The sequence below is a fragment of the Lycorma delicatula genome, chromosome 7, assembly GCF_047948215.1.
Source record: "Lycorma delicatula isolate Av1 chromosome 7, ASM4794821v1, whole genome shotgun sequence".
Classification (NCBI taxonomy): domain Eukaryota; kingdom Metazoa; phylum Arthropoda; class Insecta; order Hemiptera; family Fulgoridae; genus Lycorma; species Lycorma delicatula.
The window spans coordinates 9795502-9821545 of record NC_134461.1 but is presented as its reverse complement, the minus strand read 5'-3'; the positions used below and the strand labels follow the sequence as shown (position 1 = coordinate 9821545).

The 26044-nt window shown below is 28.9% G+C and overlaps 1 long non-coding RNA gene and 1 pseudogene across 1 annotated transcript; one reads left to right on the top strand and one right to left on the bottom strand.

The window, feature by feature from the left end:
• Positions 1-11113: 11113 nt before the first annotated feature.
• LOC142328201 (uncharacterized) lies at positions 11114-14330 on the top strand. Its single transcript, XR_012757217.1, has 3 exons — positions 11114-11132; positions 12529-12652; positions 13649-14330. It is a non-coding gene; the product is annotated as an uncharacterized LOC142328201 (long non-coding RNA).
• Positions 14331-17737: 3407 nt separating this feature from the next.
• Positions 17738-26044, bottom strand: part of LOC142327889 (glycine dehydrogenase (decarboxylating), mitochondrial-like) — a 41867-nt pseudogene continuing 33560 nt past the window's right edge.

Genomic DNA, 26044 nt, shown 5'->3' with positions numbered 1-26044 from the left:
GTGTGAGGATTATTCTTTTAAACAGATCCTTTCTTTGCTCCTCATAAATAAAAATCTGTATCTCAATGTAGTCAGATGTGCTTTGAAATGAGCCTATCTCTGAAAATAAAATCACACTTACATTTGGGATACTTATTATAATGAGTTTGTTTCTTTTTGGAATCAGTACAATTAGTTTGCCACTGTATCCTTCTCAAGCATATAAAAAATAAATTAATCCAGAATTCTATTATTTTAAAATATCATCTAAAATAGCTGTTTAAAATTTTTCTATGATAATATTTTTAGTTCGTATTTACAATAGTTGCTACACCTATAATTTTATGTATATTAACTTCTACATTCTTTTATAGATTTCAGTTTTGATCCTACTATTTTGAATAAGTTATTTGAAGTAAGAGCAATTCTATTTATATAATTTTCTTAATCAGCCAAATGCTAACATCATTATTGATTTACTTAAATTAATTTAATTTGATGTAGCCCTTCACTTGTTTCACTCTTTTTAATGAATAATGCGAATAATCTCTCATCCACTATCCTGTTTAAAATTGTAATTTACAAAAAAATTACAACTGTAAACATATGTAGTTTAAAAGGATCACTTTGAAATTAAATTAAATTAAACTGTTGGAGAATTTATCTGTTAATTAAACATAAAGAGTTTACTGCAATTCAATTTTTAAAATAAAAAATAAATTGGTGGCACCAATAAAAATAACCAGATTATAGTTACTGAAATCTAAGTAAGAACAATAATTAGTCAGTTTTTACCATAACTGAATCTTATAATTGTTTTAATTTTAGTTTGTATTGTCAAAAACTTTGCTGTTTAATTTGTTAGAAAGATAAAGCCATAAAAAATAAATGTCATTAATCAGTAAAAAGTAGATGAGTTACGTTTCTAACATCAATCCTACTAAACAAACCTGGTGTACTAAGATCATATTAGCAAATCATTAATTAATTTGTTTAAAAAATAAAACTGCTATGATAAAACTATTTTAAAGTTCAATTATAGTTAAATAAAACTGCATATTCTTGTACAAGATGAGGGATTTTAATTACTTGTTACATTTAAGTGACTTGCCAAATGTCTTCAAACTAGTGGATACTTAGTTTATTATAGAAGTGAGTAATTTTTTGTTCACAATTAATTCTAAATTTGTTAAAAAAAAAATTATAGTATGTGGACAGGATCAAGTGATCTTGTCAATTTGATATCCATATAAGTAAACAGCAACTTCATGCTATTTTGTATAAACTGTTGCTCCAGCAAATAAAGGTAAAGATCTCTTACCAAGGATCCAGTTCAAAAGTATAACAATCGAATGTGGGATAATGCTGTAGTTTTATTAATAAATTTGTTTCACACAAAAAATTAGAGGTGCTGCTGGTATTGTAAATAAGTAATATTTTTTTTTATATGACATTTTTAATTATGGCGAGTTAAGGCAATAAATTTAATTTTTATGAACAATATAAATTTAGGCTATAATATTAAATAGTAATATATATAATGTGTATTTCACCATTAATATATTACTGTATTTTTTTTCTTACATAGTGCTCCTAGTGGACATCTGAATAAGCATTATTTATCTCCATAAATAAAAATCATTAAAAAATAATATTACAAACATAAACAGTGACATTATATTAATATATAAAAAATGATAACACAAGTTCTATTTTCAATAAAATGTATATTTACAAATTTTAATTTTGTTTTATAAAACTGTATGGTACTTAAAAATACAGAACATTTTTTGTTTAATAATTAATCGCATATTTACATTTATGATTTCATCAGAGAAATGCAAACAAAATAAAAGAGTGAACACAGTTTCAATATTTAGCAGCTAAATTTGGTTTTCTATTGCTTTGTCTACAAAATAAGTATACTGTTGTTTTGCTATTTTACATTCTATTTACGTATATAACATACTGTTTTAAAAAGTATACATTTTCAACAATTAGTAGGTTATTAACTATTATTAAAATTTGGATTAATATATTAACTACTGGGATAATTCTGTACTCTCAGTACACAATAGCTATAAAAATAAATTAAAAAATTTTTTTTTATTTCTGTTATCACCGGATTCACAAATATTTTACAAATATGGTAATTCAGTTTTTTCACAACAGATTGAAGCTGTAGATCAAGATCACAGTAAGAACAGTTAAGAGTTCTGATGAACCTTAGGAATTTCAAGATCGTTATTTTGGTGTAAATGTAGATCAGGTGGTAATTCTAGGGAAACTGCCATGCTGGTTCTCTGAAACAGTAGTCAACCTGAAAAAAGCTTTGAAACATGGTTTTAATATTTTTTATTCACTAAACATAAGAAAACTAGTTAATTTCTCATTCAGGAAGTAAAGATGTGAAGCTAAAAGAGGTAAAATATATTATTTATTTCACGGTAGGCTGATTTGCTATGTATGACATTGTTCATGTGATGAGTATGGTTTACTAAGCCTGTTTTCACAACATTGTGCAGGTAGTGGTTTTTTAAAATAGCTGTATCAAATGTAAATCCTATTAAGAATGTACTAGAGCATTTGACAGATGAAAAGGGAATGAATGGTATCATGAAGGTACACTGTACTAACCATTTGAATGACCTGCTATTCTTACTGTTCTATGTGAAAATGGTTGCATTTGTTAGCTCTTGGATAGGAGATCACCTTAATGAAGTTGCCTTCAGTATAAAACTATACTATTAAACTACCCATAGTTGTGCTAAAAAAAAAACATTTTATATATTAAATCTGTTTGTATGACATGAAAGATTTCATTTTTAGAATCCTTCAAAGACAGAGTTGTTTTGTCTGAATAACTTCAAAATTGATGCAAGAAATCATTTAACTTAACTTTATCCAGTTGGTAGGTGTATTTATAGGCAAGGTGGAAATAGGAGTTTTGATAAGAGTCATTTAAGACAATGTCATCTGCGAACTTAAAGAATATACTAGTCTTTTAAACTGAGATATTTTCAGTTCTTAGATGCATTGTGAAAATAAATTTTGAACCGGTGGCAGTAATTTAAAGCTTTTAACCTAGAATAGATCAGTTTTTATTAGTCTAAGACTGTTAAAAGATATTGCTGGATTTCTCATCCCTCAATAAGATCTATGTTAATGTGTAGACATTCAGGACCAAGAGGGCTGACTTTCTGGCATGGTAAAAAACAATTTACATTTAGTGTGTAGGTGTGCTGATAATTTAATCGTTTGCATTTCTTTCCTATGGCTTATTGGGTTCTCATAGTTAGTATTTAGAAAAATTAAATTAGCTTTAAATCCTACTGCCTGGAAAATTTTGTCCTTTATCATTCCCCAGAAATGAAAATCCAATAAGAATGGGAACATTTCAACTGGAAAATGTAAATTACACATTGAAGAATACTGAATTTCTACTGATTTTAGTTTGCAAATGATGATTAAATTTCAATATTTGTTAATGCACAGTTACGTAAATTATACAGGTTTTTTTTTTCATCATTTACATTAATAATGACATTTTCAATTAGTTTTCAGAAACAAGATGTTTCTATTTTCTTGACATGGTTGTACCTTCGATTTTTATTTAGCATTAATAATGAATTTGCTCTTTCTTCAATTAATGCAGTAACATCACCTAATTTAAAATTAACATTTTTTTCACAACATACTCTTAACTGCCAAAATTTTTTTTTTAATCTGATTTACTTTCAGAGAATGAAGAGGTAATTTCAATACTCTGTGACCCTTCTTGGCTAAAACAGTAACGATTTTAGATAATGTAGCCCGTGGCTTTGTAGTTTTATTAAACTGTACAGTTCTGGTTTCAACATTGTGCTTGTAAATGACTTTTTTTTGCATAAGTCAATTGATCATGTTTGCTTTTTATGTTTGTATTCGGAGCACAGTTCAATTGCACCAATTTTCTCATTGTGAGGTGGGCACTTGAATATCTCATGAGAATTCTTTGCCATCTAATACCTGGTGTTCTGCGAATTAACATGGCCGGATATATGAAACCATGTCTCTTCTGACATAAAGTATGACATCAGGTCTGTCTGCTCAACAACAATGTTTTCGAGAAGCCAGTTGCAATAATCAAGTCATTTTGGTTTGTCTGTCTCCAGTTGTAATGCGGTATGGTTTCAATTTTAATTCATGAAGAATTTTATGACAAGATGTGTATTTAACACCAAATTGTTGGGATAACTTGCGTAGCGATTTTTTTTGGACTGGCAGTAATTCTCATTTCAATATCAGCAACAGCCTGTGGAGTCCTAACAGAAGGTTGCCTATTTTGTTTTGTATTTGAAACCGAACCTGTTGTATGCCATTTTTTAACTAAATTGTGTTTGCTACTCTTCGTTGGAATACAGGCATTCGGAAATTTTCCTAAGAATACTTGAAGTGAATCTTCAAATGATCCAGAACGAATATAATAGGGCATTTTACACAAACACAACTACACTGCAACAAAACATATACTGCACTGACACGTAACCAACTGAAAAACAGCAGCAACAATCAATAGTAACATATACATCCACGTCGCGCTAGTTGTGTGAGAGTCTTTCATAAATAGTGTTGGGTAACGGTTTCATCATGGGTTCGATTTTATGTTGCTCACTCTGTGTAATATAACTTAATATAATAAATATATTATAATTATATATATGTATATATTATTATATAATTATTAAATTATATAAATTACTATTTATTAATTTATATAATTTGTTTAAATTTATTAAAATTTATATTTTATTTATCCAGATAAGAATATACAATAATTTGTTGATGACTGATAACGTTTACAGTTTTAGTTTCCTTTTATGTTATCATGAACATAATGATAATATTTTATTTGTATGTTTTTCATTGTGTATTGTGTGAAGTTTTTCAAAACGTTTCAGCAGGGAGACTACAAATGAGTAAATCCACTATTAGATATAATAAATTGAATGTTTTAAGCCATTAATGTTGTATGCTGGTAGTTTCTTGACAGTGTAGAAATTAGTTATATTTATGGATGCAAAATGTTATGTGGAATGTGTACATTATTAATTTTTTCATTATATTTTTGTGATCATTATATAAGTATTGTTTTCAAGTGCTAGATATACCTCTGACAATGTATAATTTTAATTTGTTATCTTACCCTTTCCATTTTTGTGATTCGTTTTGAATTGTAGCAGAATTCAAATATTGCAACAATGACTGCTATAGCTAAACCACAAAGAAGTACAACAAAAACTCCTCCTGCAAAGAAAATAAGGTTGTACAGTTAATATAGTAAATCCAATAATTATTAGTTAAATACTAAGCAATATAATTACTAGGTTAATTACTAGGTATGTAATAAAGTTGAGTTGGGATGGGTTACTGGAAATGTTGAGCTTCACAGAATTGTGGCTGTTTTTATTAAAAACTGATATCAATATCATGATTATTTAATAAAGCAATCAAAATAAAAAAAAAACAAAACCATAATACATATGATGATACATTTTAGTAGGCTTTTGCAATTTAAATTAAAATCAAAGAATAAACTAATCATGAGACACGTCTGGAATCAAAATTAAAATTATAAAATTTGTGCAATTTAAAAAAATTCAAAAGAAAAATAACAGAGAAAAAATTTATTTTTCCTTGCCAAGGTATTTTTGAGACAGCCCTGGATGTAAGTCATTGCCTTTTTTTGAGCTGTTGGCTGATCATATATGGTATCTACAATCTCATCATTGCACAAAATTTAGTACCCTGGGTTATTGTCATCACTAATGATCCATTCATCAACATTCTCGAAATCACAGTCTGTATTGCCCGATATGAAATCTCTTGTGTAAAATTCCTTACGTTATAAAATCTTCACGATGCATTACATCAGTATTGTTGGCATTGTTTTATTTAAAATTTCATTCCACATTCTTTGCTAATATCACCCTTCTGTCAGAGTTCCATGCATAGGCCACATAAAACAGCAATCTTTTAGATTAATGTCTTTGATTATCTTAATTATGCCACGTACATCTTCATTATCAGCCAAAAGAGTTCTTTTCATGTCCTCTGAAACCAGGGTGAACCCAACTGTACATAACCCTACCTTCTCCAGTATGCGAACGCTGTGCTGGAGTCTTCTGTTGAATCGCTGGTCCTTTGGGAACAAAATTTCAGTTTTAGTTAATAATATTTCAGTACTTGTTGTTCCTCTTGAAAAAACTAACAAACTGGGAGTTTGAAAAGACTTCGACCAACCTTTTCAGCTGAAGAGGTATCGAACGATAAAGAAACAAGTAATGTAACAGAGAGTGCTAAATTATTTAATGTATGGTTTCTTTTAGTAAAGTGTAACAAGGAAGTTAAATCCTTTTCTAAGGTTTCTCTCTTTGTAATAAGTAAGTGCATAATAACAGCTCTGGCTTCGAAATTTATTAAAAAACTTAGTAATGGTGCCCAGGTAAGTAATGATAACAAGAGTCGGAAACTGCTAGCCCTTAGGTGCATGGGGAAGGACAAAGTGATAGTGGAGCCCAATAATAATACACTAAATTCCAGCAGGAGAGTGTATCTTTCTAAGAGTGATCTTTTACCATGAGTTGGCTGGTATTGAATTATCTGAAATATCAGAAGATCTATCATCGCAGTCAGTCACTTCTGTGCAGAGTGTGCACTTCTGTGCAGGCTTTATTAAAAATTTGTACCGAGCAGAAAGTGTCCTTTTGTGTAGCTTGTCAGGAATATAGAAAATCCCTCAACATGAGGAATCCTATACAACGCACTGTTAAGTTTTGTCCAGGCTCTTTCTAATAATGTGCAAAAGGAGAATGCATGTCCATCATGGAAAGAACCGACCAAATTGGTCTAGGCTTTGTCAGACCAGATAAAATTCCTTACGTCTGCTTTTTCGTCACTGAATTCTTTTTAGGCAAGAAAAAGGAGGATATTTTTGGTGGAAAGACTGATAGTGAGCAGTTTATTGAAAATCACTCAATCAGTACATCACCAAATAAAATTCCTGCTGTACCAAATATGCAGCAAACTATCAAAATCCCTATGAAGGGATGTATTAAAAAAAAAAAATTGTTGCCTGGTATGGTATCTCTGCCCTACAAGGTTTCCAGGTCCCCACCACATCTCGAGGTCTCTTCACAGATATGGTGACAAATGAAGTGCCTGAAGAAGCAAATTACTTCCTAAAGGTTATAAACACCAAAAAGAAAAACTGGATCGTATTTGATAATCTACATGCAGGGTTTATATTTTTTTTTTACTAAAGGAAGAAAATTCTGTGGTACATTGTCTGCAGGAAATTCACCTCCTTCCCCATAATGAAGTGTCTTCTCGCAGCTAGGTCTATAAGAGATGCGGCTAAGTGTAGGTAGAGGACATGAAGGTGTGGCTGTTTTCCTGAAGGAGGTTGATTAGCCGCACAGATTCCCCTGGCTATAAACATCCCTGCAGCTCAGTGAAAGTATTGGCATCATTTAAAATGAATATCTGCAACTTATACTTTTCCCCAAATTCCAGTATCAGTGAAGACGATCTTTCCAATCTGCTTTCCCAAATACCTTTGTCCTGCCTAATAATTGGTGATTTCAACACCTTTACTATTCATCATTATGTTCTTCTTTAGGTACTATAGTTGATTGAATGACGCATAACTTTTATCTCTGCATATTGAACAATGGGTCATACACACTTATGTCATCTTCATCTGGTACATTTTCATTTGTTGATCTGCCTTTGTGTTCAACATCCCTACTTTCATGTCTTATCCACTACATGTCCTAAAACTTTAGAAGCAGTTATAGACCAGTTTTTACCTCAGTTGTTAATTGTGATTTGCCTCAGAGTCAGCCAAGCAGATGGATAGTTGGGAAAGATTGGATGCAAGAATTCCTTTGGGCAATATAAGTCGTATAGTGTGATCCACCAACTTGTCGCATATATGGCATTTATATTTGTATTGTCATGGCATTTATAGACATAGAAAAGTCATTTGATAATGTAGACTGGAATAAAATGTTCTGCATTTTAAAAAAATTTAGTGTTGAGAGCATAAGAAAGAAACCGTAATAAAAAAGGGAGTCTGAAAAAAGATGTTCCCTATCCCCGTTACTTTTATCTTTACATAGAACTAGCAGTTAATGATGTTAAAGAAAAAGTCTGATCCGGAGTAACAGTACAAGGTTAAGTGATAAAGATACTACGATTTGCTGATGACATAGTAATTATATCTGAGAGTAAAAAAGATTTAGAAGAAGCAATGAATAGCATGGATTAAGTCCTACACAAGAACTACCGCATGAAAATAAACAAGAACAAAATGAAAGTAATGAAATGTAGTAGAAATAATGTTGATGGACCACTGAATATAAAAATAGGGCAAGAAAAAGATTATGAAGATAGAAGAATTTTGTTACTTGGGAAGTAGAATTACTATAGGTGGAGCGATATAAAATGCCGAATAGCACTGGTGAAAAAAGCTTCAGTCAAAAATATAATCTGCTTACATCAAAAATTAATTTAAACATCAGGAAAACATTTTTGAAAGTATATGTTTGGAGTGTAGCTTTATATTGAAGTGAAACTTGGACGATCAGAGTACCTGAGAAGAAAAGATTAAAAGATTTTGAAATGCGGTGTAATAGGAGAATGTTAGAAATCAGATGATTGGATAAAGTGACAAATGAAGAGGTGTTGCGGCAAATTGAAGAAAGAATCATTTGAAAAATATAGTTAAAAGAAGAGACAGGCTTATAGGCCACATCTTAAGGCATCCTGGCATAGTTGCTTTTATATTGGAGGGACAAGTAGAAGGGAAAAAATTGTGCAGGCAGGCAATGCTTTGAATATGTAAAACAAATTGTTAGGGACGTAGGATGTAGGGGATTTACCAATATTAAATGACGGGCACTAGATAGGGAATCTTGGCAAGCTGCTTCAAACCAGTCAAATGACTGAAGACAAAAAAAATTTATATTTTTAATATTGTGTCATTGTGATTTTATTTCGCCTTTAACATATGACATAGGCACTTCACATTATGCTGTACTGTATAAAAAATATTTTTGTTTTGATATTGAGCATTTTAATTGCTGATTTTATTTCTTTTATAACTCTGTAATTTAATTTTTAAGTTTGGTATTTTTAACTAATTGTTCATTCTAGTAATATAGTGTCCAGGTGTTGATAAAGACATTTAGTTGTCTGTCCAGGAAAAGATTAAATAGAAATAATCATATCAATCTGAAAGAATTTGCTAGAAAAAAAAAAATTTTTCTTGCGGTCACCTCTATGATCTTTTTGACTAATCCAATCAGTATAAGATTTAATCGATGATCTCAAGTTGTGTTACTACCAACCAACAGTGTCAAATATTTTGTAGCCTGGAGCTGATTCTTCTTTGCTGGGAAAAAAGTTATCTTAGGAAGAGCTTTCCATTCAAGGACATATTGTCACAATTTTCAATTAAATTCAATTTATTCAGGTACTCAAATGTAACATGATAGACCTCTATAAATAGAATGAATCAGTTCAGCTGAGAGTTACCTCCTGTGCTCAGACCTGGATATAAAAATTACAAAGATTTACATAACATACAAGAACATAACAAAAGATATATGTACAAGAAATAAAAATCTAATTTCTAATTACAAAGTACTTTATAAGCAAAGTATTCATCATAATATTTTAAAAGAATCAGAAAATTGTTGAATAAATTCATTTGCTACTGGGATGTTTGCTGATGATTCTCCATGAATTTAAAGTTCCCAAATTCCATCATGCTGATTAAAATTTTGAAGCCACCTGTATTTGCAATAATATTTTCATTCCCATTTAGATTCTTATTAAAGTAATTGCTTTCTCTACTGGAATTGATCCACTAATTGGTTTATCAAGAGATCACTTTTGAACAAATCACCAAAAGAGCTCAATTCCCCTCATCATTTGATGCTTTCTTCATTGTCTTACTGGAAATACTTTATTCTTTTTTGAGTTGCAAAACATTAATCATAATGGTTTCTCCACTTATCTAAATATCTGAAAGAGTGGATGTTCCTGAACCATATTCATCTGATTACCATTATCAAATTTTTCTAAGATCTCTCTTTTTTCTGTAATTGATAAAACAATTGTTTTGTTGCAGACATGATATTAACAATCCCTAACAATATTGATACTTATGTTAACAGCACCAGAGTTACATTATTATAAATTGTATTTATAAGAAATTTGTACGTGTACTGTCTCTCAATATCCTTAATTATCAAACCAGATTATTATATGAACTGAAAACATGCGATATATATATATATATATATATATATATATATAAATAAAATATGTCCTTACTTACTTACTGATAATCAAAAACTACAGAAGATAAATTAATGAAAATTTGTATACACATTCTTCTTATGATGTAACTGCACATCACATTAAGAAAGTATTTTTTTTAGATTCTGAGTTTAAAGAGTTAAAATGGGGTAATATTAATTTTTTTTTTTTTTTTTCAATTTCTTGGTAGCAAAGTATTTAAAAACCAGATTTTTTTTTAATTCTATCTTGAAAGCGATGAGAGGTAAAAAAATGTTGACAATGATTGTAAATTTTCCCCATTTCCGATTATACTAAACGAGATATTCATTCGATTTGGGCTTACATATACTCTTCAGATAATTATCTTAAAACCATTTTTAGATTTTTTGAATTTTAACATTTTAAGGGATAAAAAATAAATTATTTATTATTTTTTTTTGCTGTTTTATGCTACAACTATTGAATCAATCTTTATGAGATGTGGATGTGATTGTAATTTATGTTTTAGATTTTTTTTTAATAACGTGTTACTTTTTTAAAATTGCCTGGTGCAGATGTAAGGAGTCCAGATAGTTGGACATCTGGGAAATTGGCGTTCCATTGTATATTGTGGATATTGGCAACAATACATTTAATATTTCCACTAAAGTATATATTAAACTGAAGATTTGTCCATAGTACATATTTTAGTTTTCTTTCAATCATTGCAGCTTATTATTAAAACATTACTAGAGCTATCACAGAAAACTATAATGATTAAAACTGCATCACAATTAAAATGTACTCTTCTTAGAAGATTGAAGGTAGTGTACATTAATTGGAAATAAAAATCAATCGAGTGTTTTTGAGAAAAACATCTTAATTTTTGTGTGTAGTATATTAAATATCATATTAATATAGCTTAATTATATTAAATAAGATTTTTATCCGTAGAATATATGCTTATGCATAACTGTTGTAATATTATGTGGATTATCACATGAGTACTTTTTACCAAAATTTAAATTTATACTATAAATAGTATCACGAGTAGGATTTAAATATAGTACTTTCTCACTTTAAAATTTTTACTGAATGACCATTTATAATGTTACTTTCTTCTACAGTATAAGGTTGGGTTGTTTTTTCCCCAATGTTTATTTTAATTTACCATCTTGAAATGATTTTACGTGGTCATTTATATTGAATTTTAATTAAATAATCTAGTTTTAAAGTATATATGATATAATTATCATTGTCACCATGAAATAAGGACAGTGTTACATCTTTTAAGCTTTCATGTCAATATCTTGGATTTGGATTGATTTGTCCAGTTCTTTCTAGAGCAATTTTTTATAAAATCATTTATCAAGAGTTGGATGATAACAAAATTTATGTATGTTACTACTCATATTAGTTAATAAAAGACCATAAACTAGTGGCATTTTTGTCATAATATACAGAAGAAATGATGAATTTTTCAATTTGATTGTTTATGGTAATGAAAATGAGTATTGCATAGCACTTTAGAAATGAAATGCCAATCATTTTTGTATAGTACATCTGTTGTCACAATTGAAAGTATAAGCAGGATTTGCTTTTTAGGCATATTTATCACCATAGTTATTCGGGATCAATTCGGTACATTGTTGATCGACTTTCAAAAAGGAAGCACATAACAAATGCTGCGCTAGCCTTCTATCAAATGATATAGAAATTGCACACCAGAATATACAATCAATGACACCTAACAAAGAGCATTGTGTTATTGCATGATAACATAAGCATGTAATACTTGTGGGGCGTAAGGTTTATTAAAAAATTATGATGGAAAAAGAAAACAGAAAATTCAAATCATTGATAACTGGTAAAAACAAGTAAGTTGAAGGGGTTTTTTGGTACCGATTTGGGAATGTGCTGAGTTGAAAGAAGCTGTCTGTTTTATGCGTTAACCGTACAGTTGTAACATATATATATATATATATATATGTATAAGCATAAAAAGATAGTAAATCAACAAATTATGTAATATATTGTGTCATCAAATAATATAATATACAGGCTGGTTTGATTATTAGAGTAATTAACATAATACAATTTTTTCCTAGCAGACTTATTGCAGAGGATTTGATAACAGTAACTATTGTAATCATAAGTAATTTCTAGTATAAATTTGTTATTATGTATATTGTGTTGAATGCATATAATCTTCTTTTTCAGAGGATGGTATTATTATGGAAATTATTACATTTGGCAGAACCGTAAATATGTTGTTCAAGCATGGCATGATTTTAGGTCATCTTTTGACTGATAAAAACAATGTTAATAATCAAATATTTTAAAGGTAAATATATTTCCTATGCAAGTAATTTGATTTAATTTTTTTTTTTTTTTACCTTTCAATATTTAACAAAATAAATTATGTTCACATAACCAAATGAATGAAAATGCAAACAAATGTTAGTGAGAGTACTGTTCCAATATGTCATGAAAAGTACTGTTCCATGTGTTACAGGGAGATTGTACTGCTAATCGGATTGAAGGTTCTGAAAATCATATGTACTATAAAAGATGATGTTCATATAAACATTGTATTCCTTTAAATCATTTTTGCTAACTTTTAATAGCTACAAAGCAATAAGATTACAATAAAAACTGATTATTGTGTGTACTTCTTTATCAATGTATCCTTCGTTTAGAATGAATGATTTTTAATTCGACCGGTGTATCCGTGCATGTTTGGTTTTTTTTTTGCAACATATATGCATTTTGTGTTGTAATGATTATTTCACACAAAGAGCAGCATCCTTAAAAGGACGTTTAAAAAAGATAATGAAATCCTTAAAATATATGTATTACTTTTCGTTGTTACAGATTTTCAAATGTTACACTGCAGAGATAAGTAATTTTTTTATAAATGAATGCATTTATTACAAAAAAATGTGACGAAAAAAAATTTAATTCTGGATAGTATTTATTAAAACGTGCACATATTTTAATACACATTGTTGTGTATGCATTTATTTATGTGTGAAGTCATTTAATTTAAATTAAATTCGAATGGTATTTTAATATTAAAAAATAAAAAATGTTTTATTATTTTGTAAACAAAAATTTAATGTTTTATTTCCTATTTTGTTATCGATATATATTAATTTGTTTTTTTATCTTACTTCTGACTATTAAAAAAAAAAACAGTTTATTTTTAAAGAAATGCTTCTTTTAAATAAGTTTGATAAAATGTTACAAAAAAGTAAATTTTTCTTTAATAAATTAGATACCTTTTACCACCTTTATTTTTATATTTAAGGGAATAATTTATTTATGCTTTTAATTACAGGCTGATGCCAAATTTAATTGCTATACTTTTTTATGGATGAAAGATGAATTTTGTTGTGTATGAAAAAAGTCAACCCTGACTTGGATTAAAAACAAGAACCTTCCAGAAGAAAGACTTTTTCATGCTCCCATAAAGATCAGCATGATAAAGATCTCATTATTATCAAAATTATCTTCTATAAAGTGAAAAGTTAGGTTTTCAGGTTAATCATATTTAAAATTTGTGACAAAACTTTTTAAAGAGATTGATGGGCTGTGTATTAAGATATCCACGTTCAATTAATTTAGTAACAGAAAGATGTATGGAACATAAAAAGCTGTGAAAAATATATATTTGAATATAAAACAGAGATTAAGGATGTATAAATACGTCAAAGTTAAAAGATTTGCACAGTACAGAAAAAAATGGAGAATACCATCAAACCAGTGTGACAGATGACAGAAAAAGTAAATATAATATTAAACTTTTTAAAGCCAGGAAAATTAAAATATAAAAATATGTGGAAACAAAAGTTTATTTTTAAAATCAAATTGAAATGTTATATTTTGTACTAGAGCAGTGGCTTACTTACCTAAAACTTCAGATTATTTTCAATGTAAAAATAAATTATGGTAGCATATTAGTTGAAACAATAACTTCTGCAAAATAAAATCTAAGTTCATTACTTTCTGGTGGGTTGTTACTTTAATCAAAGTCTAAATTCTTACAGTACCTTTACTATATTGTTATCAATGTAAAAGTTCATACTGCCATCCTGAAATTACTTCAGCAACAGAAATGCATTCTGAAGTAATAATTCAGACCATCATCTTTGCTAACATACAAAACCCAAATTATTACTTTTGTTATAATTAAGTTTATATACTATATATGCGATGTTATTTTCTTTTTAAAAATTCTTCATACATTTTTAAGAGAGAAAAAATTCAATTTAATAGAACAAACACCTAAAGTGTTCAATCAAGAAAAAAAATTAAGAAGTGCGATAAAGTTAAAGATAGAATTCTACATTTTAATAGTAATGTAATCCTTGAATTTTTTTACTAGCAATAGGTCAGTATTTTATCATAACAGAAATATCTGATGTGGACAACACATGACTTCCTTGTACACAGATTAAATTAAATTACATTTACACATTTTTTTTTTTAAATGAAAAGTACATAAAATTTTATTTCATAAAAAACTTCTAATATTTTATCTTTTTTTTGTTATTGAATTATTATTCATCATAAAAATAATTTTACAGTGAGAGGTTAACATAATTATTAATAAATAAATGTGTTTAAATTTTAAAAAAAAGTTAAAGAAAAAGGAGATGAAGTCTGTTTTGAACCGATGTGAACCTAAGATCCAAATATTTCATTAATAAAAATTTTATTTGGTTATAACTCTGAAACCAATGAAAATAAGTACCACTTTTGATATATCGTTAAAAAGCTATCAATGAGGGCTTATTACTGCAGTTAAGAAAAAGTCCAAACACCAATTTTATTTTTATTTTGGGCTTTTTTTGACACTTTTGGTTCAGGCAATCAAAAGGAGAGGTGCACAGTTAGATGTTACAACAGTCCTAAATCCAAAATTTCAACATCATACGGCTAATCATTTTTTAATTATATGAGATACATAATACATATGTGCATACAGATGTCATGCCGCAACTAGTCAAAATAGATTCAGGGATGGTCAAAATTGATATTTCTGTTGAAATATGAAAACCAAAATGTTTCATGATCACAATACTTTCTTTACTTCGTACAAGGAAGTAAAACTAATTTAATTTTATTTAAATTACTTCTATTTTATTTATTAATAAAGTCTGTAATTTTCCATCAGCCAAACCTTTCTGGATGTCCTTGATATAGTCATTTTCATACAAATTATGCTGCGCTTCATTAAAAATATTAATTATATTCAAAACTATAACCTAAGCAAGCTAAAATTAACTGTAAAAAAGTGATTGAACAACAAAGGTGGACTAAGGAGGATAAAAATAACTTCCAAAGACCATGTTATTAGTAATTTTAGACTTGTGAAAGGAATGTGTTTTGAAAATAATTTTTTTAATGACAAGCGTAATTTATTAATATTTAAAACTAAGCATAGTATAATTTTAGTATTTTTCCTTTTACATGTCATAAAAATGTTCAAAATATCCATCTTGAGCACTGATGGAGAAATCGACTTGTTTTTATGCCCAGTTCAATTTTTCTTAGTTACCGCAGCACTGACTTCAGCTAGCAGAAATGCTATCTTTTGATATTTTCTTTAAATTCACCAAAGTGTGTATGTTGTTCTTGTTATAGTAACTTTCAAATGAACCAAAAATAGAAATTTGGTGGTGAGAAAAATTTTGAGACCACAGATACCGTATTCCACAAGAAATTACAGTTATAAAAAAATTCATGCAACTCCATAGCCAAATTGGAAGTGTGACACAGAGCATCCATCTTGCTGTAACCAATATTTTTGCTCTTTATTTCAAGCTAAGCTATAAGATTTGTAATTTATGAATAATTTTTTGCATCCCAATCCCATTGGGGAAGACACACCCACTTTGTGGCAATTCCAGTCGCCACACCACCCTCTCCATTTTGAGCCCTGAGGGGCTTTACCGGAGGCTATCTTTAGACCCTCTTACATCTCACAGTCATCAGTCGGGATGCCACCGATGCAAATTGCTCGGCAGACATTTACAACAGTAAAAATTATATCAGCCAACACCTTCGCTTTAGGCTTCTTTCGGACAGCTTCACTCTTTTTCCTACAATATCACCCTCTGAACTGCTAAGTGAGTCCGTGGAAGCGCGAACTCTGTGTCTAGTTCCAATTTTAATACCAATGCTTGTGACTAAATGCCTCAACCATCAACTAAGTAATGAGTCATTACAACGCTAAACTCATACCATTCAAAATGTGTTACATGTAATAACAAAATTCAGATTACATCCCATCGCCCATTATAAACATCATACCTGAAGACCGCCCCTTGGCAACACAGTGCCACACCTCATGGCTGCATGGACTACCATGCACAGTCAACCTCAGTAGCACAGTCAAGCCCCGCCAACAGTGGTTCCACCACCCAACTTTAACAACTATTGCTCTAAATTAACCGCATGACATTTACTTCATCACATTCATTCGCTCTCGGCAAGACAATACATATATACCTTTATGTGTTTATTTAGACAAAAGTACAAACATCTTGGACCTACAGTCAAAAAACATGAATGCAAACGTACATTTAAAATGTATGGAAAACTTACTATAACTGAAAAAATTTGTCATACATAACGTTTAGTCATCTCAATATCATAAACTTCTAACTTTCAGACTAATACACTTCATTCCACTTAACAGAGATAAATTACATGAATAAAATTTTTAATTAAAGCAAATGACCATTACAGTACACTATTAGACAAACTCCTACACAAATTTTATTATTAAAAACAAAATAAATTACAAAAAAGATAAATTCATTAAAATAATTTATGTTAACATCGCATTGAGAACTATAAAACAATATACAAATTATCAAACAATTTTGTTCTCCTGTGGTGTACAAATTTTGACTGCTGAGACTGAAATAAGTTTTACATTTGACAAAACAGATGGAGTATTTCATAATAAGAGCTCATTAAAACATTTCACTCCACAATTGAGTATACTTTCACAAACTGGCTTGTTGAAACAAATCTAAAATGCACAGGAATTCATAATTAAAAAGATCTTAAATAAACAATAAAGGACACAAATTAAATACACTTGTGAATAATCCAAAATATATATAATAATAAAAGAGGTTTTACAAAAACACAACTTAATTTTGAGCATGTAATTAATAAAAAAAATGTTACAAAATTAAGTTCAAACATCATTATTACTACAGCAATCAGCATCGACAGAGGCAGACTCTGTAGAAGCTTTTACCACCAAGAAAATACAACTTAGACTCGGATAAAATTTTTATAATTTTAACCTTAAATAAAGTACACTGAAATTGATTTGAAACATTTTTTAACATTTATGTTGTAAAAAGTTATAAATTGTAATTGATTGAATATTTACAATTTTTCTCACTTTTATAATTTTTCCATCTTGATATTCCATTCTCAAGCACTTATTTCTTTTTGAATAGTATCCCAATATTAAAAACTTGGTAATATTGGAGGGCAAGTGCATACAAGGTGTTTATCTCCATATATATCATCAATACGTCCAACTGTTGGCCAGATTTTATTATCGGGTCGAACAAATTCCTGTACAGAATTTAAAATGAAATATGAATATACAAATATACAAAATATACAAAGTTATAATCTCTTAACTTTTAATTTTGCCACAACATACTTGTTAATAAGTTAATGTAATTTATTTATCTCTTGCTTTGGAGGTTTTATGGCATACCTTTTTTTTCAATTTTTAAAAAGTTGGTTTTCCACCATTTTGGGGGTGGAACAAAACACTTGATCTACAAAATTGATATTTATATATTTTATGCATTTTAGTAAACCTTACATTACCATGTTTGAACCAACTTGATAGATTACCCCGTTATTGTGTAATGATTATTACAAAATTTATATTTTGGTGACCATGTTGAGGTAAACCCAATGGCTAATTCATGTAACGAATGGCTGCATTTGTGTAATTTAGTAATCTAAAATCAAAATCCAAGAAAAATGTGTCCACACACATACATACATAATTGAATCTAATAACATACTGTACATTCATTGAAAATTACATCTCTAAATGGCCGGCCTCGGCCTCCATGGTGTGAGTGGTAGCATCTCAGCCTTTCATACAGAGGTCCTGGGTTCGAATCCGTCAGGCATGGCATTTATCATTTATCAGGGAATTTATCATTTCGTAACTCTTTGATAAGGTAAGAGAATTGTTCCCCCTCTGTTAATGTCTAATGCAGAGAAAACTAATAAATATTCAAGGAGACAGGTTGAAACAGTGAAAAATTAAATAAAAAATCATTATTGTAACTCCTTAAAGAATGACTTAGGTTTTGTACCAAATTAAGAATAATTTAATAACGACTTCAAAAACTGAAATTTGAACTAGTCAAAAAGTCATTTTGGTTTGTAGTATGATTTTTAAAGTTAGCTTTACTTTTTTTAAAATTAAACCTGTAAACAATGTAGCTATATGAAAAAATAAACGATTTGCAAGAAATATAAAAGTAAGAGACTTCATCTCGATAAAAAATAAAAAAAGTGAACACCACATGACTTCCTTGTAAGCCTATTAAATTATATCTACACATTTTTTGCTGCATTTCATTTAAACTTATTTCATTTGAATGTAGATAGAATCCTCCAATACTTTATATAAAGTGAACAGTTACAGAATTGCATTGTGGTGGACACCACACTGACCACATTTTTTTGTGATGTACATATCAGCATTTTATTTCAGTTTATATATTAATTTTGTTACACGCCACTCAAGTAGTTGTGTAGTGTAAGTGAGAACGTGTCAGATCTGTAACCATGGATACATCGGTTGGAATCTTGACTTCATTTACATTTTTTTTAAATTTAATTATATTGATTTGCTAATAATAATTATTAGCCTGTGTAAAAATTTTTGAATTAAAATGAAAAGAATGTAAAGTTTTATTTCACTAATAACTTCCAATTTATTTTTAATTTTTTTTTTTGTTATTGAATTTTTATTGCAATTTGTTTTTACAGTCAGAGGTTAACAATTATTAATAAATCAATATATTTAAATTAAAAAAAAAAGTTAAAAAAGAATAAATGTATATGAATTCAGATTTGAACCGATGTGCTTTCCCCTTGTAAGATCCAAATATTTCATTAATTAAATTTTATTTGGCTATAACTGTGGAACCAATAAAATTAAGTACTACTTACAATATATCGTTGAAAAATTCTGAGGGCTTATAATACTGCAGTTACGAAAGAGTCCAAAATACAAAACATTTGGATTTTTGGCTTTTTTTTTACACTTTTGGTTCAGTCAATTGCAATCAAAAGGCTAATTATTTTTGAGTTATCAAGATACATTCATGCTTTTTTACATACAGATGTCTCGCCGAAACTAGTTAAAATGGATTTAGGGATGATCAAAATGGATAATTCCGTTGAAATCTAAAAACCGAAATTTTTTGCGATCACAGTACTTTTCTTACTTTGTCCAAGGAAGTAAAAAGAGGAATGATAATGTAAGTAGACTGCTACCAACAACAAACAGGCATATCTGTTTGTGTTTGTCCATTAGAATTTGTAAAATGCAATGTGCCTATTTTCTGATAATCGAGTTGATTTTTGATAGAGCTATCCAGACTGACAACACTGATATCAAATGTAGAAGCAATATTCACTGTAATTCGACAGTCATTTTGAATAATTGTGTTAACCCTGTCAGTCATTTCCTGTGTTGCCGATGTTTTCAAACAACAAGAGTGAGGTTTATTCTCTATATGTTTCGACAGTCTTAAAAGATTTACTCCATTTATAAATGCTTACATTTGTCAACATTTCCTTCACTATAATATCTTTTAAGTCTTATGTAAATTTCTGACAGCTTCATATTTTCTTTTGTAAGAAATTTTGTAATAATAAACTTTTCCACTTATAACGAAATAACATATAACAGCTAAGTGCTGAACTGTTGGAATAGGTTAATGCTTGTTTCCAGCCATTAGATGTGCTACTACTTCAGCTTTTATTTCTTATATTTCGCACCAGATTCAATTTATAATTTAAATTTTAACACTCCTCATAATTAAATTTGAAATTACTTTGTATTATTGAAAGACATTACAAAAAGAAATTTACGGTGCTCTATTTTCTATGAGAAAGTTGTGTATTTTCCATGAGAAGTTTGATTATATATTTGAAGAATTTTAGTTCATCAAACGGCAGTCAGTTTGTCTGTTGGCTTTGTGTTCTAGCGATATTTTCAAACATAAATGTTATTTATTTTCAGTAACTATATAAAAAGGTAGTTGTATTTAAAATTAAATTTTTATTACACCCACATGCATATATATATAACACAGCTAGCTAAAATATTAATAAGAATTTCGTTATCTAATCGTACAGTAAGTGTTGTGAATGTTTAATTACAGTAATTTTTAAATTAAAATATTTTTTTTTCCTATGAGTAAGTAAAAATATACCATTGGAAATGCTGCTTATTAATTAATATTTTTATTTATTAATTATCGGTCCTTTTGTTTATACATATGGGTACCAGCAAGCAATCTGATAGTCATGTATTTTCTGTAATTTTGTTCTTACACTAGAAGCCCAAGATAATCATTATGGTTTCAATTTGTTGGGCTGAAAATCAATTTCATTATTTTATGAGATATAATTTTCAACAAAACACATAAAAATTTTATTCATCAGGCAACAGTAATTCAACTATTACCAAGTGATCAGATAGATTTTATGAGAAATAGAAGACTGGGCAAATTGAACTGAAGGGTATTTTAGGTCTAATTAATTTGGCTTTTCATGTAACTTCAACATAAACACAATCCACAGGCGCAAAAGCTTTGCTACTCTACTGAGCCCAAGTAGAGAAATAGCTGGCCTCCAGGCTACTAGAAGGCACCACAAGAAACTTGAAACAGAAACAGCTACTAGAAGGAACCAACGTAGTGACCAGTGTTTAACATTCATCCAAGGAAGAAGAGAAGGAATAAAGAACAATTGAAAAAGAAAGATAGAGAGGCTTTCTTAAATTAGGGGTATTAAACCAAAATATCATAAAGTGAAACGGATTCTTATAATACAAGGGACAATCAGAAAGTAAGTTACAACCCCCTCTATGAAACAAATACATATTTATAAAACTTTTCTTTTTTTTTTTGAACAAAAAACTACATATTTTTATCTATTTTTTGGCATAATCACCAAAACCACACTTCTCATTTGAATTTTTGCAGTAACTCTACGTTACATAAGCTGAATGAGAAGTAATATTGTCGTGAAGAAAACCTACCCCATCGCTCAATCTTCCGGTCTTTGATCTTTAATGGCTTTACACAATTTTTTTAGTCTCATAGTAAGATCAGCATTCATTGTTCCTCGAGACATAAATTTACTGTAAACAACTCCCACAGAATCGAATGTTGATGTTTGTGGTTGTCGGTCTAACAGATGTGGCACCCATCATGCACACATCTTATGGTAACCAAGCTAAATAATTGCAAACACAGGACCGTAACTGATGTTAAGTTCACTTATAATCTCTCTAATTTTAATGCACCAGTTACTCAAAATCATTGCATTCACATGTTACCCATCGTGCTTACAGTTGAAGGACGCCCAGCACACAGTTCGTCACTCCCATTTATTCTTACATTTCTGAACATTTGGCACCATTTTGTGATCATGGGGTGACAGTGCATTCTCTTCGTATACCTCGACAATTTGGCAATGAATTTCACAAGTGTAATTTTTTGCCCACAAAAATCATACTACTGGACGAAACCTCTAGAGGACATGCCATATTGACAATGATACTACACACATACCGAATGTCATACAGAATTGCTGCTAGGGGAGTGTAAAGACAACAACATAACCAGTGCTGCCACCGTAAGACATTAATATACCCCTTTAATTCAAGAACAGCAAGGGTGTAACTTATTTTTTGATCCACTTCTCTTATACCATACTTAAGTAATATAATTACTATCCAGGTTTCACGCTTAAAACTTGTACTATTAAGGAAGGTTTAATTTTGTAAATCAAATCTTATATAAGACATTCAAATATTTCTTATATGAAAAAAAAATTATTTATCAGAAATGCTGTATTTACCGATGAGTGCGCAACAGAATCTGTCCAATTCTTCTTTGTCTTCAGATTCAGTCGGTTCAATCATAAGAGTACCAGGAACTGGCCATGACATAGTCGGTGCATGAAATCCTAAAAATAAAAAACATTAAATGTTAATTTTAATAATTATTTAAGATGTTTAAGAATGTAAACCTACAATAATTTATATAATAATTCTATTAAACATGGCCTGTTGGTATGATTACACAATAATAATAATAATTTATAAACACCTCTTACCTACAACTTTCCTTTAAAAGTTGTTGATAAGTGGTTTTTATAAATTATTATTATTTAATAGTTTATATCAAGAAAAATGCAGAAACAACACAGGAACAATGGAAAAAGCTTATAAAATAGTGTGTAAGGTTTGGACAATAGATGTTTTGAAGCCATTACCCTTGAATGAACAAGGGATACGATTCAGCTGCAGTTACATCAGAATAAGCCCTAGGCTTGACATTATAGATACTACTGAAGGCCAGCTACAGAGAGTGTGCAATAACATTCAATGAATATGTGCGGTAACATTTGAGCATATGAGTGAAATTGTAACAGTAATCTGTTTTGCAATCGATTACAAGAAGCTGTTCACCAAGTACAGAAGACATTATTTGTTTATAAAAATAAGTCACTTTCTTATGTAAATAGTAAAAGTAAAATATCTTTGTATAAAGTTTATTGGAGTCTGTAACTGTAATCTCGCTGCAACCTCACTTTTTAGTTTTGTATGCATTTTTATTAATTATTCTAAATTTCATAGATAATCAGAATTATTGTTTGTGAAATATAATTTATCTATTTTGTAAGTAGTAAGATACTTAAGAGTAAATAAATTGCATTTGTAAGAATTTTAATATGTGTAATCCTCTAATATCTTTATCAAACTGGTAGCATGCAACAGCATGATATATATTTTTTTCATTTGTAAATAGCTTACAACTCATAAATTTCATTAACAGAATATGTTCTTTTGAAAAAAATATTTAAAAATTATTTTCATATAAAGCAAATTATTCCCATACTGTAATAAAAAATAATGGAACTGTTGAAATCAAACATAAATCAGTATTGTTGCTTCAAATGAATATTTTCAATTCATTAAATATAACAATAATTTTCACTAAATCATTAGTTCTTCAGAATTTTTATTCCTGCCTTTTTAAATATTTGCAAACAAAAACTATATTACACGATTTATATTTCCTAAACTTATAATACAATTTAAGCCAGATCGATCGTAGCGGATGATAGAAAAGCCTTACACCAACACAGCCTGTCCTTAAAAATGTAGGTAAAAATTTTTTGATCAATGTGATTAAGAGAATATGCAATAGCCCTATTATAATAATAAAATATAAAAACAGTACTTTCTAGACATAGAAATACAAAAAGATTAGCAATCATTATAAAATAAGAAGATAAAAATGAAAAAAAGTGACTGGCTTTTCAAAATAAAAAGCAAACTTCCTTGATTCACTCATACCAGATTTAAATCTAAAAGCCTGTATAGTTTCAGTTGTACTAATACTTATTTCATTATTATTGAATTTTGACAATACAAAAGAAAAAACTATAAAAATATGTTTTCTTCAGTAGCTCTCTATGTCATGAAGAGCATATTCTTGTATCATCATTTTTTTGTTTCACCTAACAGTTAAGTGCTATAATGTAATATGTTTTATTTTATGCTATTTTAAATGTTCTAAAAAGTGTTCGATACAAATGAGTTGTAATGCTGCAGACCATTTATAATACAGAAAAAAAAATATTTCATTCATGCCTTACCATAATCCATAAGTCGTTTAGCAATATCCACAGCCTCAATGTTGGCAGTTTTTTTGAATTCTCTAACATCAATAATGAATTCATGTGCTACTAAACCACTTTTAGGACTGCGATAAACAGTTTTGTAATATTCTTTTAACTGATTACTCATATAATTTGCATTTAAAATTGCAACTTGTGTTGCTTTACGAAGACCTTTTGCACCCATCATCTGAAAAAAGTAGTGAAAAATAATATAAAAGTATAAATCAATACAAATTAATGAAAAAATAATACAATAACATAAGAGAACTCATGAAATGAAGGTATTATTTCAATAATTACAGCATCTTCAGTCTTGATTTAAATAATTATCATCATCATTATTATTACCACTATGCTGATCTCCATGAAAGTCCTGCATTCATCACCATAGAGGCCCTGCATTCTAATCCTAGTCAGGCCTGACATTTTTCATATGCTACAAAATTCATCTTTCATTAGTATTGTAACTGTAATTATAATTAGGCTGTTTGCTAAAATAAATAAATTTTAGGTGTCATAAATGAAATGGGTACAGGCAAAACTTGACATGAGTTTCAAGTTTCTCCCAAAAATGTCACTCTCCAAAAAAAAAAATACCATACATAGCTTACTACTAAGGAAAGTGAAGAATGAAGTGATTTTCCACTGCCTTCTCTTCAAGCCAAATAAATAAGGCATATCGATACACTAAGCCCATCAAACTGCTACCGATATTCAACCCTACAAATGACTCCTTCACTCTGTTTACCACATGAACTTGGTGTACAGTTATCATTATTTTCAGAGAAAACAACTCTTACGGGTGCCTTTATACCTCTAGTGCTTTACATATGTCTCCACCATAAAAAAGACAGGAATTGTTACTGTCTCTCTTTCAACTCTGAACAGGGAATTATTATTATTACTATGAATGAAGTAAAAACAAAAAAGACATGTTTTTTTTTTAATTTAAAAATTTGTCTGATTTTTTTCCATTCAATAATTAATATATTACAATCAGGTACAAAGAGCTTCAAGTTTATTATTTTCTTTGAATTGGAAAATATAATTAACAAAAGGAATATTCCATTTGAAAACGTCTTTAAATTCGTAAATGAAACTTCAAAGAAATTACATATTGTATTTTTCAAATACTTATATTGAAAAGATACATTCATACACAGCCGTAATAGCAAAATAGTTCAAAGTAAAAATATGAATAGAGATTAAAGCGCATAAGGTAAATTATGTATGTAGGTAGATAGATATAAAGCATCTTGAGTAAGATACAAATTGCCTCTGAACTGAAGAAAATTATCTGCTTATTTTAAATGTGGTTAGCTGTTTTTTCTTTTTAATATATAGATCATATATAAATGATGAGGTTTCATACTCCTGACAACAATTATAATTTTGTGATGTACATTTTTTGGAGAGTAACAGATTTAGATTTTGTTATCAATGTTTGCATGTTTTCTATATTTGAAAATTTGTCTATTTTCCCTAATGTGATCAGCATAATTAGATTTTTTTAATTATATTATTTATAAAATTTTAATTGTTTTTGAAAATATTAGGCTTTTTTAATTCCCATTTCTCATTTCTGTATAGAATTTTTTTCTTTCCACATTGTACTATAAAGCAGGTGTTTACCTATATAAGTATTAAAATTAGATTTATTATTAATTTTACTTTTTTAATGTTTTGTTTTAAAGCAATCATATATAATTAGTTAATCTTTTTGAAAAATTTATGTTGTGTT